At 40.6% G+C, this 14,173-nt stretch overlaps 1 pseudogene; it reads right to left on the reverse strand.

The window, feature by feature from the left end:
* LOC127649141 (transcription factor E2-alpha-like) overlaps nucleotides 1–14,173 on the reverse strand; it is a 54,607-nt pseudogene that overhangs the window by 15,243 nt on the left and 25,191 nt on the right.

Here is a 14,173-nt window from a genome sequence, read left to right on the forward strand (position 1 = left end):
CATGATATAGAAGAGCAGCACTGACTGGTAAAGACATCGGACGGTGAAGTGGGCGGGGCTTGGTGGGAGGCGTGGTGTCCCTGCAGAGGAGCGGCAGACGGCGGTAAACCTGCTGCATCGTCACTGAGATTGGACATCTGGAGGGCAAGTATAGAGAGAAGGTAAAACACACGGCGAGACGAAAGAACAGAGACGAAAGAACTCGGAACAGAGCGGATGGACCGACCCAAGTATAAACATCTACGTGAACACTCACCATGCTCATCAGCCGGTTGGACAGTCCAAACACCTGACTGATGGAGCCCAGCGCACCGGCCGCATGACCAGAAACGGCTGCAGTCAGTAAACTCTGCATGTCTGCGGTGAGACCCTGTCCGCCGACTGCATGATTCCTCAACACATGCAGAGCTTCACCCAAACGATCGTCCAACTTACTCTGCGGAGCACGACAAAGAAAACAACGACAGAGTCAAATCAAATTTACAACAATACAGTGACTAATGCCAAAGAAACATTATTTTTGCAAGCTGCAATAAATATGTCAATCAAAACGAAAAGTCACAGAAAGTCATAGCAGATGTATATGTTCGGTTCATTCATTGGTTGCATTTAAAACTTTAAGTGTTCAAGCTTCAATGAACCCTTTCATGTGATTTTAATAATGAGTTAATTAATGAATAATCTAAAAATGAGGGGGTCTGGGTAGCTCAGTGATAAAGTGGCAACCATCTCCGGAGTTCGCTAGTTTGAATCCCAGTGACTCCAGCCAGGTCTCCTTAGCAACCAAATTGGCCCGGTTGCTAGGGAGGGTAGAGTCACATGGGGTAACCTCCTCATGGTCGCTATAATGTGGTTCGTTCTCGGTGGGGCACGTGGTGAGTTGAGCATGAATGCCGCTCAGATGTGGAGGCTGCTGGGATTCGTCCTCCACCACCCGGATTGAGGCGAGTCACTACGCCACCATGAGGACTAAAAAGTCATTATCCAAATTGGGTGGAATGGGGGGGGGGTGTTGTTGGGGATTATCAGAACCTCTTAAACTACTTCAAAGAGTTCTCATCAAAGAAATCAATCCCAGAACAACAGCAAAAGGACCTTGTGAAGATGCTGGAGGAAACAGATGGACGAGTATCTAGATCCACAGCAAAACAAGTCCTATATGGACATCACCTGAAAGGCTGCTCAGCAAGGAAGAAGCCACTGCTCCAAAACCACCATAATAAAGCCAGACTACAGTTTGCAAGTGCACATGGGGACAAAGATCTTACTTTAGGAGAAATGTCCTCTGGTCTGATGAAATAAGAATTGCACTGTTTGGCCATAATGACCATCGTTATGTTTGGAGGGAAAACGGTGAAGCTTGCAAGCCGAAGAACACCATCCCAACCGTGAAGGAGATTTCACAAATTATAAATGAACCATCGGTTTCTCAAATCTGCTTTATCATGCTTAGAACTGATTTACAGATTACAGGTTTTTATTTGGTCAATAATTGGCCAATAAATATTGGCGGTTGATACATCAGTGCATCCCTAAATTTAGCCTCTAATAAAGTTTTATAAAAGATATTGTATTTGTTAACAAGTGGACAGAAGTGTCAGTGAAGAGCATGCTTGAGATTAAATATGAGACGAAGAAAACTCAAGGGAAATATCACTTGTGATCAAAGTATTTTGACCAATCAAGCTGTAAAAGAGTGAAAATATGATTTAATTGTGTGCATTTAGGATGCCAAAAATGTTAGCTTTATAAAATGAATTACAAGAATGACACAAATCTCCTGTGATGCATGTACATACACGTTTGGACATTGTTAATAGACAAATTAAAGAACATTTCGAGTGTGCAAAATGTTGTAATGAGACTTAACAAAGCGCTAGAATTGCCCGACATAAATGAATAAATAAAATAAAACATGCATTTATAAAAATCTAAATATTAAAGCAGTTCAAGAGAAAGTTGTTGACACATCTGCAGTGTGCATACTTATTTAATTCAAATGTATGTTTTAATTGATCCTTTTTTATTCGGTTTACTTGGCTCAATTTTTATGCATTCTATAGTTCATTTTAAACGGTGATCATAAGTGACTTTAAACGACTCGTCTCTTGTTTGACTATTATTTTCTTTATTACGGCTATGCAAGTGCATTGAATTAACACAGTAACATTTGCTTTGGCAAACATCACACACTAAAATCTCTAGTTTCTTCATTTAGTTGTGTGGTCAAAATTAATGCAAAATGACTGTGCATGCAGACTAATGTTGTGACTCTATGGTGACTGCGAGGAACATACCGGTGCCTGCAGACTTGCCTCAAAACCGGGTGATGAAGCGGGCTGAGAAGAACCCTTGGGCCACTGAGACGCAGAAGCTGAGGAGACACAAGAAGAAGTCAATAAACACCTCATATGTGCAAGTATGAAAGATCAGAGCTGGTTATAACAGTGTTGACAATATTGCACAACAGAGGGCACCAGAGAGCCATCTATGGAAAAGAACGTTCAGAAAACCCACCAGCAACGTTTGAAGGAGAGCCCACAGGAGTGGAGGGGTTTGAGGGGAAGCTGTTGCCGTTATTGTCAGACGAATATATCTGAAAAGTAAATACAGACAAGGACGATATTAAGGGGTTGAGGTGGCAAGAGGTTTATGAGTATGTACTCTCTAGATATTAGTATTGGCCATTGAGAATCCTCTCAAATGCTAGTCAGTTTGAACTCACTGAAGCAAGAGCTTTCCCGATCTCAGCACCTGAACTTCCAGCATTTCCTCCCCGGTTAACTGCAACGGAGAGAAAAGCGTGTTTTTAGATGAATTGCTCTGATGCACGCAGACAAACCGACACTGGGAGTGGGCCAGAGTCAGGGCGGTTGTCTTACCCATGATGCTGTCTGTTCCACTGATGGGCGGCGTATGATTGGGAACCCCGTATCCCACTGAAGTCGAGTGGAAACCCGCGGGTATGTTCACCTCGCTGCCGTGCAGAGGGTAGTTCTGCGGTGATAACGGCAGAGGCTGTCTCTTCTGAGGTCAAAACAGATGCATGTCATTATGCATTTTTTATGTATTTGGCAGATGCTTTTATCCAAAGAGACTCGCAGTGCATTCAAGGTATCGGTTTTATCCTTCGGTTTTGGAAAAAAAATCCAAACAAGGATTCTGTTTGGGTCAAAAAAGACCTGGTAGAGTAAAATGGATACATCGTATACCTCCATTCTGATTATAAACATGAACACTCGCATACTGTTACATTGTATCGGTTTAAAAAAAAAGAAAATACAGAATCCTTGTTAATATCCTGAAGAAAACGACATTATTTCAGAATATAATAATATTCAGACTTCCTTTGAAAAGCTCCCTACATGCATTTAAGCATCCAGAATGTCACAGACACTTCGGCATTGTCTCTTTTGCCTGTACGACTTGCAGTCGGCGCCCTGCGACTCAAAGTCCTGTTTTTCGTTATGCTGATGTGAACACTTCAGGACTGTAGTGTATCAACGTCAGGACCAATCGTCCCCGACTGAGGCCATGTGTACGCTGGTATTAAGATGAGTTTCGGGTGATCCGATCACAAATATGTAAGCAAGACCTCAATAATTACATCTGTGTTTAACTAAATGATAATAATGCGAAAACGTAAAAGACGAGAAAACCGGTGCACAGTTTCTCTTAATTTGCAACATGACGTTTAGGGTGCGTTCACACTTGTCGTTCAGTTCTCTTAGGCTACGTCTACATTAATCCGGACACATTTGAAAACGGCGTTTTCGTTTCAAAGTGCTCTCCGTCCACACTAACGTTTACAAGCGTTTTCCAAAAGTTGCTCGTTCGCACTGAAACGTATGAAAACGCTTAAATCTTGTCACTGCGCATGCGGGAAATCCCGCCGCACGTACGGTCTGAAACGCGATTGTCCTCGTGTTCCGTCGCCGGACACTAATCCCGAGTAAACTTCCCTTCGCCTTTGAAGGAACGCAATGTGAAGATTGTACAAAGTGGCATTTAATTTTTAACAACTCTATCAAAGTGAGTATCAAGTACAACAGAGCCGCTATAATGCGGGCCGCCATCTTGATTGTTTGGTTGGGTAGATCACATGACTAAATTTTTAACACCGAAACTAACGATTCAAAACCAAAGGCATCAGAGAAAAGTCACGACCTGATTGGACAGATTTTATGACGTATATGTTTTACGGAACTTACCGAATATCCAAAACACTAGTTATGTTATTATATTTTAAAAATATATTTTTTATTCTCCATTTCATATTTAGGTTTACAATAATTAAATAATTTTTCACAAATGGCCCGAGTTCCTAACCAATACTTGACCCTAAAAAGAGCCAAAGAAATCGCTAAAACAACCCCAACTTAACACAAGGGGTGTTCAACAGCTTTTCCACATAAACGTTGTGGTAATTAACTTATTGCATATAATCCAGTGAACAGACCTCTAGATGATGTCATCAGGAGACATTTTATAAACCAACAAGAATTTATGACGGATCTTTTATAATAGAGAAGCGCAGCATCGAAAAACCTCAAATATTTGAATATTTTCAATCAATCAAAGACTTTTAACACTCATGAAATGCAGACATATATATGACTGAATATACTTTGGAAAGTAATTAGTCCTTTAGCAGACACCTCTATCCAAAATGACTTAAGAGTTCATTTCATCTCTGGACTTGAGACCAAAGCTCACCTGTGCGTTTATGGAGGAGAAGGGGCCGGCTGACCCATGTGAGGGGAGTTACTCATAACAGGTGAATAACCAGATGGACCCCAGTGGTCCTGAAGGCTATCTGTAAACACAAGACAATAGCACAACCTTTAATTCTTGGAATCATTCTATTCAGATTTATCACCATTTTTGCAAAAGAGGTAAAAACAAAATCGATTTTAAAACATCTCCGTCTTAACGATGTAAAACTCATGAGTCGAGAGACAAAGATTGCACACGAAAACTAGTTATACAGAAATCCTCAAACCAGCCCATCTGGCACGACGGTCTCTCGAATTTACTCAGAATGGTGCCAAAAACAAAAAACTTAATTTTCTGCCATTCTTCTCTGCAGATCAACTCCAGCTCTGTCAGGTTGGATGGGGACTGTCAGTGGACTGACATTATCAGGTCTCTCCAGAGATGTTTGATTGGGTTAAGTCCGGACTCTGGCTGGGACACTCGAGGTCGTTCACAGAGTTGTCCTTAAGCCACTCTTGCATTGTCTTGGCTGTGTGCTTTGGGGTCATTGTCCTGTTGGAAGGTGAACCTTTGGCCCAGAGGTCCAGAGTGCTCTGGACCATGTTTTCATGAAGGATGTCTCTGTATTCTGCTGCGTTCAGCTTTCCTTCATCCCTGACCAGTCCCCAATCCTTGCCGCTGAAAAACACCCCCACAGCATGATGATGCTGCCACGCTTCACCGTTGGGATGGTATTGTGCAGGTGATGAGCGGTGCCCGTTTTCCTCCAGACATGACGCTTGGAATTGAGGCCAAACAGTTCAATAGTCATTTCATCAGACCACAGAATCTTGTTTCTCACAGTCTGAGTCTCCTTTAGGTGCTTTATTATGTGTCTTGCACTGAGGAGAGGCGTCCGTCTGGCCACTCTGCCATAAATCCCAGATCGGTGGAGTGTTGCAGTGATGGTCGTCCTTCTGCAAGTTTCTCCCGTCTCCACACATGATCTCTGGAGCTCAACCAGAGTGACCATCGGGTTCTTGGTCACCTCTCTTACCAACGTCCTTCTCCCACGATTGCCCAGTTTGGCCAGACGGCCCGCTCTAGGAAGAGTCCTGGCTGTTCCAAACTTCCACATAAGAATTATGGAGACTGCTGTGCTCTTGGGAACCTTCAATGCAGCCGAAAGTTTTTATAGCCCTCCCAGATCTGTGCCTCAACACAATCCGGTCTCTGAGCTCTGCAGGCCGTTTCGTTTGACCTCATGTCTTTGTTTTTGCTCTGATATGCATTTACAGCTATAATATCTTATATAGACAGGTGTGTGCCTTTCCAAATCATGTCCAATCAAAGTGTAGAAACATCTCAAAGATGATCCAGAGATATTGGGATGCACCTGAGATACATTTCAAGTGTCGTAGCAAAGGGTCTGAATACTTATGTCACTGTGATATTTCAGTTTTTTCAAGTTATTAAATATCTGTTTTTTGCCTTGTCATTATGGGGTATGAAGTGAAGCTTGATGTGAAAAATGCCATTTTCCTCCACCGACAACAGAGACTTTTAAAAATGCTCTCCATTACCGCATACTTTGGGAAAAAGTTAGATAAACTGAAAACAGAGGTTTTTAACGTGAATCTGGCCTAAATTAAAAACACAAGCCTTCCGACAGAAGCAACTCATCCTGTCTACAGCACATAATCACCTTGCACGAAAAAAGATCCCGGATAGAGGTTTCCAGCTTTGGCTCCAGGGTATCCAGTGCTGTCCGGGTTATAGTCCTCACCTGTAGCACCCGGATAGACCTGCAGACAGAAGAGAGAGAAGCTGGATTCAGGTCACCAAGAACCACCAACAGGATGAGATGTTTCAAGCTGCATGTCATCTGCTGGTTCTGTTGTTGCCGCATAATGACAGGTTAGATTTGGGTTGTGTGCATGTGTAATGAATTGGGAAACAATCATTAGAGATCAGAGAACACATCCAGCCTCGAGGGAATGTCGCAAATAGATTCAAGATTCAAGCATGGCTGGCAAACACAAAAGAATCCCATTAACAATTAATAGTAAAAAACAGAAATCTTTTATAGAGATTGCACTCAGTGTATGTCCCAATTTGGAATGCCCAATTCCCAATGCGCTTTTAAGTCCTCGTGGTCGTGTAGCGATTCACCTCAATCCGGGTCAACCCACGCATCTCATCAAGTGGCTAGTTGAGCGCGTTGCCACAGTGACATAGCGGTGTGGAGGCTTCACGCCATCCACCGCGGCATCCACGCTCAACTCACCGCGACCCCACCGAGAACGAGCCACATTATAGCAACCAAAAGGAGGTTACCCCATGCGACTCTACCCTTCCTAGCAACCGGGCCAATTTGGTTGCTTAGGAGACACGGCTGGAGTCACTCAGCACGTCCTGGGATTCAAACTCACGGACTAGCGTACCCCAGGGGTGGTAGCATCTATACCCCTGAGTGACCCAGGCCTACATTTAGTACCTACGTTTTTTTTTTTGCACCAAAACTATTCAGTAATTTGATCATTTTGCACCCTGTTTTTGGCCCTCTGTCGGCAACGCTCCGTTTTGGCCTAAGCGCCTTAAAACGTCACCATAAACGGCAACTGTTCTGATTGGCTAACATCATGCAGCCCCTCAAATTCAGCAAACTCAATCGGACACTAACCTTAACCCTCAACACCATAAACTATCAAACAGTCATGACTTAAGCGGTGACGATACAATCAAATATCGATATATCACGATACTGTATCGATACTTAAATCCATGTATCGTGATATTTTTAGTGCAGTCAGAGATGCTTCTATAAGGCACTTTAAGAGCACCTATTATGGTTTTAATGGTTTTTAAGGTCTCATACAATAGATTTACATGCATCCAAGGTCAAAAATCACTTTAATTGGCTCCATTTAAATTGCAGCGTTACCTTTTTTCGCCCCAATGTCAAAAACGACTCAATGATCCGTTCTAAAGGATTCTAAACTCCTTTCAGAGAGCATACTCTGCTCTGATTGGTCAGATGTCCCCCGCCTGTTGTGATTGGTCTACCGCTTAGTGTAGTGTTTGTGGGCGGGTCAAAGTGTTTGCGAGCAGCCAACGAAGACCAGAGTTTTGTTACCAAATGACAGGAAGTCTGGAATTACTAACGACTCAGTTCTTTCTTTTGGGAGTCAAGAACTCCATTTGTCGTGCACTTTGATTTTTGAGACATTTTTTACATTCACAAATAGCGATAGCATGCTACATGAAGCATGCTACATGATGTGTAAAGACGGATCCCAAAATGAGACGTTTGAACAGGGTGGCGACTATAAATGCTCTTTTCAGACTGGGGAGTTCTGAAATTTACACTATGCTTTTATAGTACAGTTACCTCTTATATGTCTAAATATAAAGGAACATTTGATTCTCCATTTCATGGCCCCTTTAAAATTCCAGGTACTCCATGAACATGGGAACGCTGTGACCAAATTACAATAGGGTTTAAAACGACTGTCTGAAACATTCAGGAGAAACAAATTTGAGGAAAGAATTCAAGAGAGATGTAACTAAACAAGAAGAGATGGAAGAAGAAGAGAGATCGAGGAGATAGAAACACACAAGAGAGAGAGAGAGAGAGAGAGAGAGAGAGAGAGAGAGAGGGATGCATTCCCAATTACAGAGCCATCTGCTCATTCCTGGAGTGCGGCCAACATCACAGCAGCTGCAGACACACAGAGAAACGAGGAGAAATGAAAGGAAAAAGAGAAATAGACGAAGACAGGGAGAGTTAAAATAAAGGGAAGACATCAAGATTGAGAGGGACGCAGAGACAATAAGAAGAGTAGCAGATATTTTATTGTTTTTATATTAAATCGGCATCAGCCAATAACAATACTTGCTTGGTTAATAGAGCGCAACAGTGCCCGCCCACTTTTACAGCTGCCTTTGTTCCATAAGTATTTCTTTTCCATAGGGATTTCTTAAAATCCTTCATAAGCATTGTAAGTCTTGAATCAAACCAACCGTCTCCGAGGTGAATCACAACGTTACAAACTTCGATTTGAAGCAAAGACATATTTGAAAATCAAACAAAAAGACAAAGATAGACGATTGTGTATGTAACGTCTTTCATGAGGGAATGAACTACAAATCCCATGAAGCATTGCGAATGACATGACTGACTTAAAAACTATGGAAAAATACAAAACTATAGATTAGAAGTATAGGTGTAAGGAAAGCATCAATGGGAGTGGGCGGTCGCTGCAGAGCTCTTTTGGTGCACTTGTTCAGCGTGATTCTCTGATTGGTTTGCCTCTAAGGATCATGGGTAGTGTAGTTCTTTAGCAGGAATTTCACTGGAAGGAAGATGAAATAACGTGGACTGATGGCTTCAACAGAAGCATATACCATCTATTAACAACCTCGGAGCTCACGGTAGGTCAGTCTTTAGAAGTTATCGTATAATCAATTGAAATCAATTTGAAGAATTGAAATTTAGATTTTAAGGAAAAACATTTCAGGAATTACAACCATTCTGAAATCATAATTAAAGTCAAAGTAGGGATGCACCGATACCACTTTTTATCATCCGATCAAATCCGGGTGACGGAGGACGAATCTCAGTTGCCTCCGCATCACGTGACTTGAGTGTGTTACCATGGAGACGTAGCGCGTGTGGAGGCTTCATGCAATTCTCTGAGGCATCCGCACACAACTCTCTACACGCCCCACCGAGAGCGAGAACCACATTATAGCGACCACGAGGAGGTTACCCCATGTAACTCTACCTTCCCTAGCAACCGGGCCAATTTGGTAGCTAAGGAGACCTGTCTCCACTGCGCATGCATACTGTGTATTTGCTTATTAAACACAACGTTTCGCGATTCACAAAGATATCGCATGTCTTTATGTGGGTTTGAATAAAATGCAAGAATCTTAGACTACATTAATGGTGTTTTTATGGTTCATTTATGGAGCTTGACAGATATGAACATGACTAACACACAGTATTGGACATGGAACGGGCTCGTCGGACCGATACCTGATCCGTCTAAAACGTTAGTATTGTAGCCGATACCGATGCATCCCTAATTAAATAAAAATTAAATACAAATATTAATTTATATAAAGAGTGTGTACACTCAACATGTAAGAAATATTTGTATTTTCTCAGCTGAGAAATGTACATACATACATATACACATATATACACACACACACACACATACATATGCACATCAGATATTAATCACCCTATTTTACTCAGGATAGAAAAAGGTACAGAAGCTAGAAATTCAAAAACACTGCTTTCAACACAAAACAGTCACAGGAAGTAGAACAAGCCCCGTTGCCCACGGCAACACTCCAAGGCCTCATAAGTATCAGTGGATGAGCACTCGGTCCATGCAGAGATTTGCCAGTTAGAGTTCATCGAGAGAGAGAGAGAGAGAGAGAGAGAGAGAGAGAGAGAGAGAGAGAGAGAGAGTGAGAGAGAGAGTAGAGAGAGAGTCTGTGTGTGTGCGTCCGAGAGGGGGGAGGAGAATTTTGTCTGCATGCACATGTATGCATGAATGCACGACTGCATACGCAGCAAATGTGACCATTAAAGGGAAAAACACACTCCTACAGAAAATATTGGCATTTCTCTTACTTCATAGCATGTACATTGAGTGTGCAGATTGGACACTCCAGGAAGTATGTGTGTGTGTGTGTGTGTGTGTGTGTGCGCGTTTGGGGTTCGACTGTTGGCACGTGCCCTTGGTAATCTGGGCTCAGACACTAATGAGGTCACATCAACACTTACCGATGTTGGCAATCCATCAGGAACCTTACGGATCTTTTTAGGTGGTGGATCTGAAACAAAACATATTATTATTATTATTATTAGAAACAGACCATCCAGACCATAATCACGATGACTTGCATTTAAAAGCACTTAAAAAGCTGATCAGTCAACCTAAGTATTATTTGATGCCAACAAAGGCTTTGTTATATGCACAATAAAAAAAAATATTATATATATATATATAAAAAACACAAGAAATCTGATGTTTACATACGGGAGTCCCTTAAAGGACAGGGCGGGATTTATTTTATTTTTTTTCAGAAATAGTTAGCGTTCCCTTAGTAGTAAGCTTGCATTCCTTTGTAATAGCTTTGCGCGCGCTCCCTCGGCAATAAATGTACCCTGGTTTTACTACAGTAACCATATTTTAACAGTGATATTCTTAGTAAAACCTTATTGATAATTCAGGAAAACGAAAACTAATGGTAACAAAAATTATAATTTTGTGGGTTTCATGGTTTGTAAATGTAAATACCATAGTTTAACTGTGGTTTTACTATAGTAATGTTGTAGTAACTATGAAAATAAATTTAAGTAACTATGTTTGTTTGGTGGAAAACATGCTTTTAATACAATATACTGTATCCATATAGTAACCATAGTTAATCCACAGTCAAATTAAACATAGTTACTCTAGTGGTTACTATAACCATAGTGGTTACTATGGTTACTAACCATTTTTCTTTCCATAGTTTTTATTTTCCTATATTATTAATATGGTTTTACCACTAATATCGATGTTAAAATATTACATCTTACATATTGGAAAAACCACGGTAAATGTATTGCGAAGGCATGCAAAACTTACTGCGAGGGAAACGTCCCCGCCCTGTCCTCTAAGGGGCTCCGAATTTCAATCCATTTCTGGTTTGAGATGCATTTACTTTAAGAACTAATAACTATTTTGTCAGGTTAATGACATCAAATCTCCAACTTTAGTTTGAGGTGCTACACGTAGTAGCTCAGTGTTTCCCAGGCCTGTTCCTGGAGGCCCCCCAACAGTCGGCCCACACATTTTGGATGGCTCCCTAATCAAACACACCTGATTCAACTCATCCAGGACTGGAAATGAGTTCGTCTGGGAGTATTTACACTTGGTCATTCTATGAGTTTTTACAGATCGGATAGCAATCCGATTTTGAAAAGACCAAGCTTAAATGCCCTTCAAGATGCATTCGAGACGGTTTACCGAAACGCACTAGACGTGATCTAGCCAAGTATAAATGCATGTGGGTGTTCAGGCCACATATGGAACTCATGGCACATAACAGCTGTTACCGAGCATCTGCATAAGGTTCGGCTAAACATTATAGAATAACAAAAAGCAGCTCGCTCACAAAACTAAAACTAAACAAAACGCAGCTGCCTTATCTTACCAATGACAATTGGTAAATACACCACAAGTAGACTCTTACAGAGTCTAGTCTGTTATCTGTCAAACCCAAAGGCATGAGCCTGAAATGACTCAATTCAGATCTTATCTCACCTATAGTGGGTTCGCCCACCCTTCTGCGGTTGATATAAGGGTAGAACTGAGAAGACGGTTTCATGGCCGGAGGGGAAAGACCATCAGAGCCAGAGATGCCAATTTCACTTGACAAGAGCTGCGGCTGAAATCAACAAATGACATGAGCGTAAAGAGAGCATGGAGGATAAAATAATTAGTCTGGGCTAAATTACGAATGACAGATTTAATGTCGGTGTAAACATTACCTGTGTGCCAAACTGATAGCCTCTTTCAGATTTACCTGTAACAAAGATAAGACACTTATTTTGAGATAAAACACTTAAATGTAATAATCAATGAGCAGGGCAACATCAAATCCATTGCTACAGTTTAACAGAATTGCAACACCTACATTCTAGAGTTCTAAAGATTCTTTGTTTGTTTATTAGATATGTTAATTAGATGTTTAGAACACATTCTAACATTCTTTAGAATTCCACTAATTTCGGAATAATGGAAGACTTTATTTTCGGCCATTCCATTTGGTGGAAAACTGGTACCCATGACTACATCTAGCAAGTCCTTTACAGGTTCCGTTTTTGAATTCGGACAGATAAAGAGGTCTTCGCCGCTCTTGTGTTAGCTACTGTAGAAGCAGAGCAACTAATTTAGAAGCTCTGCTTTCCAATGCATGTGACATTATGACCAAAACCGAACAAGTGCTTTGAAATTTGCAGACAAATCAGAAATGTTACATTGTAATCATTAAAAAAAAAAATCTAACTGATCGAATATTCATGTGTCATATGTTGTTGGAAAGCTCTCAAAGAGTAAAATACAACCTGAGTATTTGTTTTACTCACCGACAAAAATATAGTGAGTAACCGCTAAATATATGACTGACATTTATGTTGGCGTTGCTTATATGCTGCGTTTTCAATTATAACTTCACAAAAAACAAACGGAACATAAAACATCACATATCATTAATTAGAGTCTGTGATTGTCTTTCAATCGAGTCCACACACAAGATAATCAGATGTATAGATCATTAGATAATCCACATGAAGCACAATGTTACATATGACCACCAGGAGATGGCGCCAAATACACGACACAGACTCAATGATGACTCAAACGGCACAGAATGAAACTCATTCTGTGAAATCTCATGACTAAAATCATGTGTGCATGCTATGCAAACCTTTAGTCATTGTTGTGTTTGCATGTGTAATTAGTTCTTATGTACAATTATTATCTTTTATTTGTTTGGAGATGTTTTTTGACAACACTTTTCACAGATACAGTTAAATGATGTGGAACAAAACAAAAGCAGTTTTTCTAATCCACCTTATTTACACCCTGAGATACAGTAAAAAAATAAAAATAAAAAAAAGTTAATTTTTGGCAAAAAATGTGTGTGTGATTTTTCAGTAGTTTCTTAGGTTGAAAGTCTCAATATCATTAAACTTGTAAAAGTTTTTTTTTTTTTTTTTTACAATGATACCAAACACTTGACCATCCTTGTTTTTGTTTGTTGAGTTATAAGCCTTTTTTTTTGGGTATGCCACTGAAACAGGAAATCTGTAAAAACACCCTCAGAGTTTAAAGGGTTAAAGTCGCAGTGAAGTGCTTTGACGAGCGCAGTTCTTTTTGGTGTTTTGACGCATTTCCTACTGAAACAGGAAGTGGGGCGGGACATGACATTTCCCAGGAACAAACTTTTACAGTCATCTTGGAATGTGCCACATTTCACATAGTTTTCCATTAAATTCAACCCAATTCATTATCAAAAGGACAAAGATTATTTACTCAACCATCACTGAATTATATATATATTTCATAGAGCCTACACAATGTATTTTCAGCTACAATTGTGTCTTTTTGTTGCTAGACAGCTTGAATGAAAGACCTATTCAAGGCTACATACAGAGAAATTGAAACGTTGGCATTCCCATTCGTTCGTTTGCGCCGTTTCACCCATTTCATAATAAATGTTACATCGCCCTCTTGTGGTCTCCCATTGCCATTACATCAGACTACATGAACAGATGACCAACGGAGTGAATTGGAAAGCACGCAAATTAGGCTTCTAATTAAAATGTCGGCTAATTTTAATATAATCGAAGCCTTAAAAATAATAACAAATCGACATCTCTTATGACATCTCTAAATTTTGACTCAAA

This window comes from Xyrauchen texanus, chromosome 9, assembly GCF_025860055.1.
Source record: "Xyrauchen texanus isolate HMW12.3.18 chromosome 9, RBS_HiC_50CHRs, whole genome shotgun sequence".
Taxonomy (NCBI): domain Eukaryota; kingdom Metazoa; phylum Chordata; class Actinopteri; order Cypriniformes; family Catostomidae; genus Xyrauchen; species Xyrauchen texanus.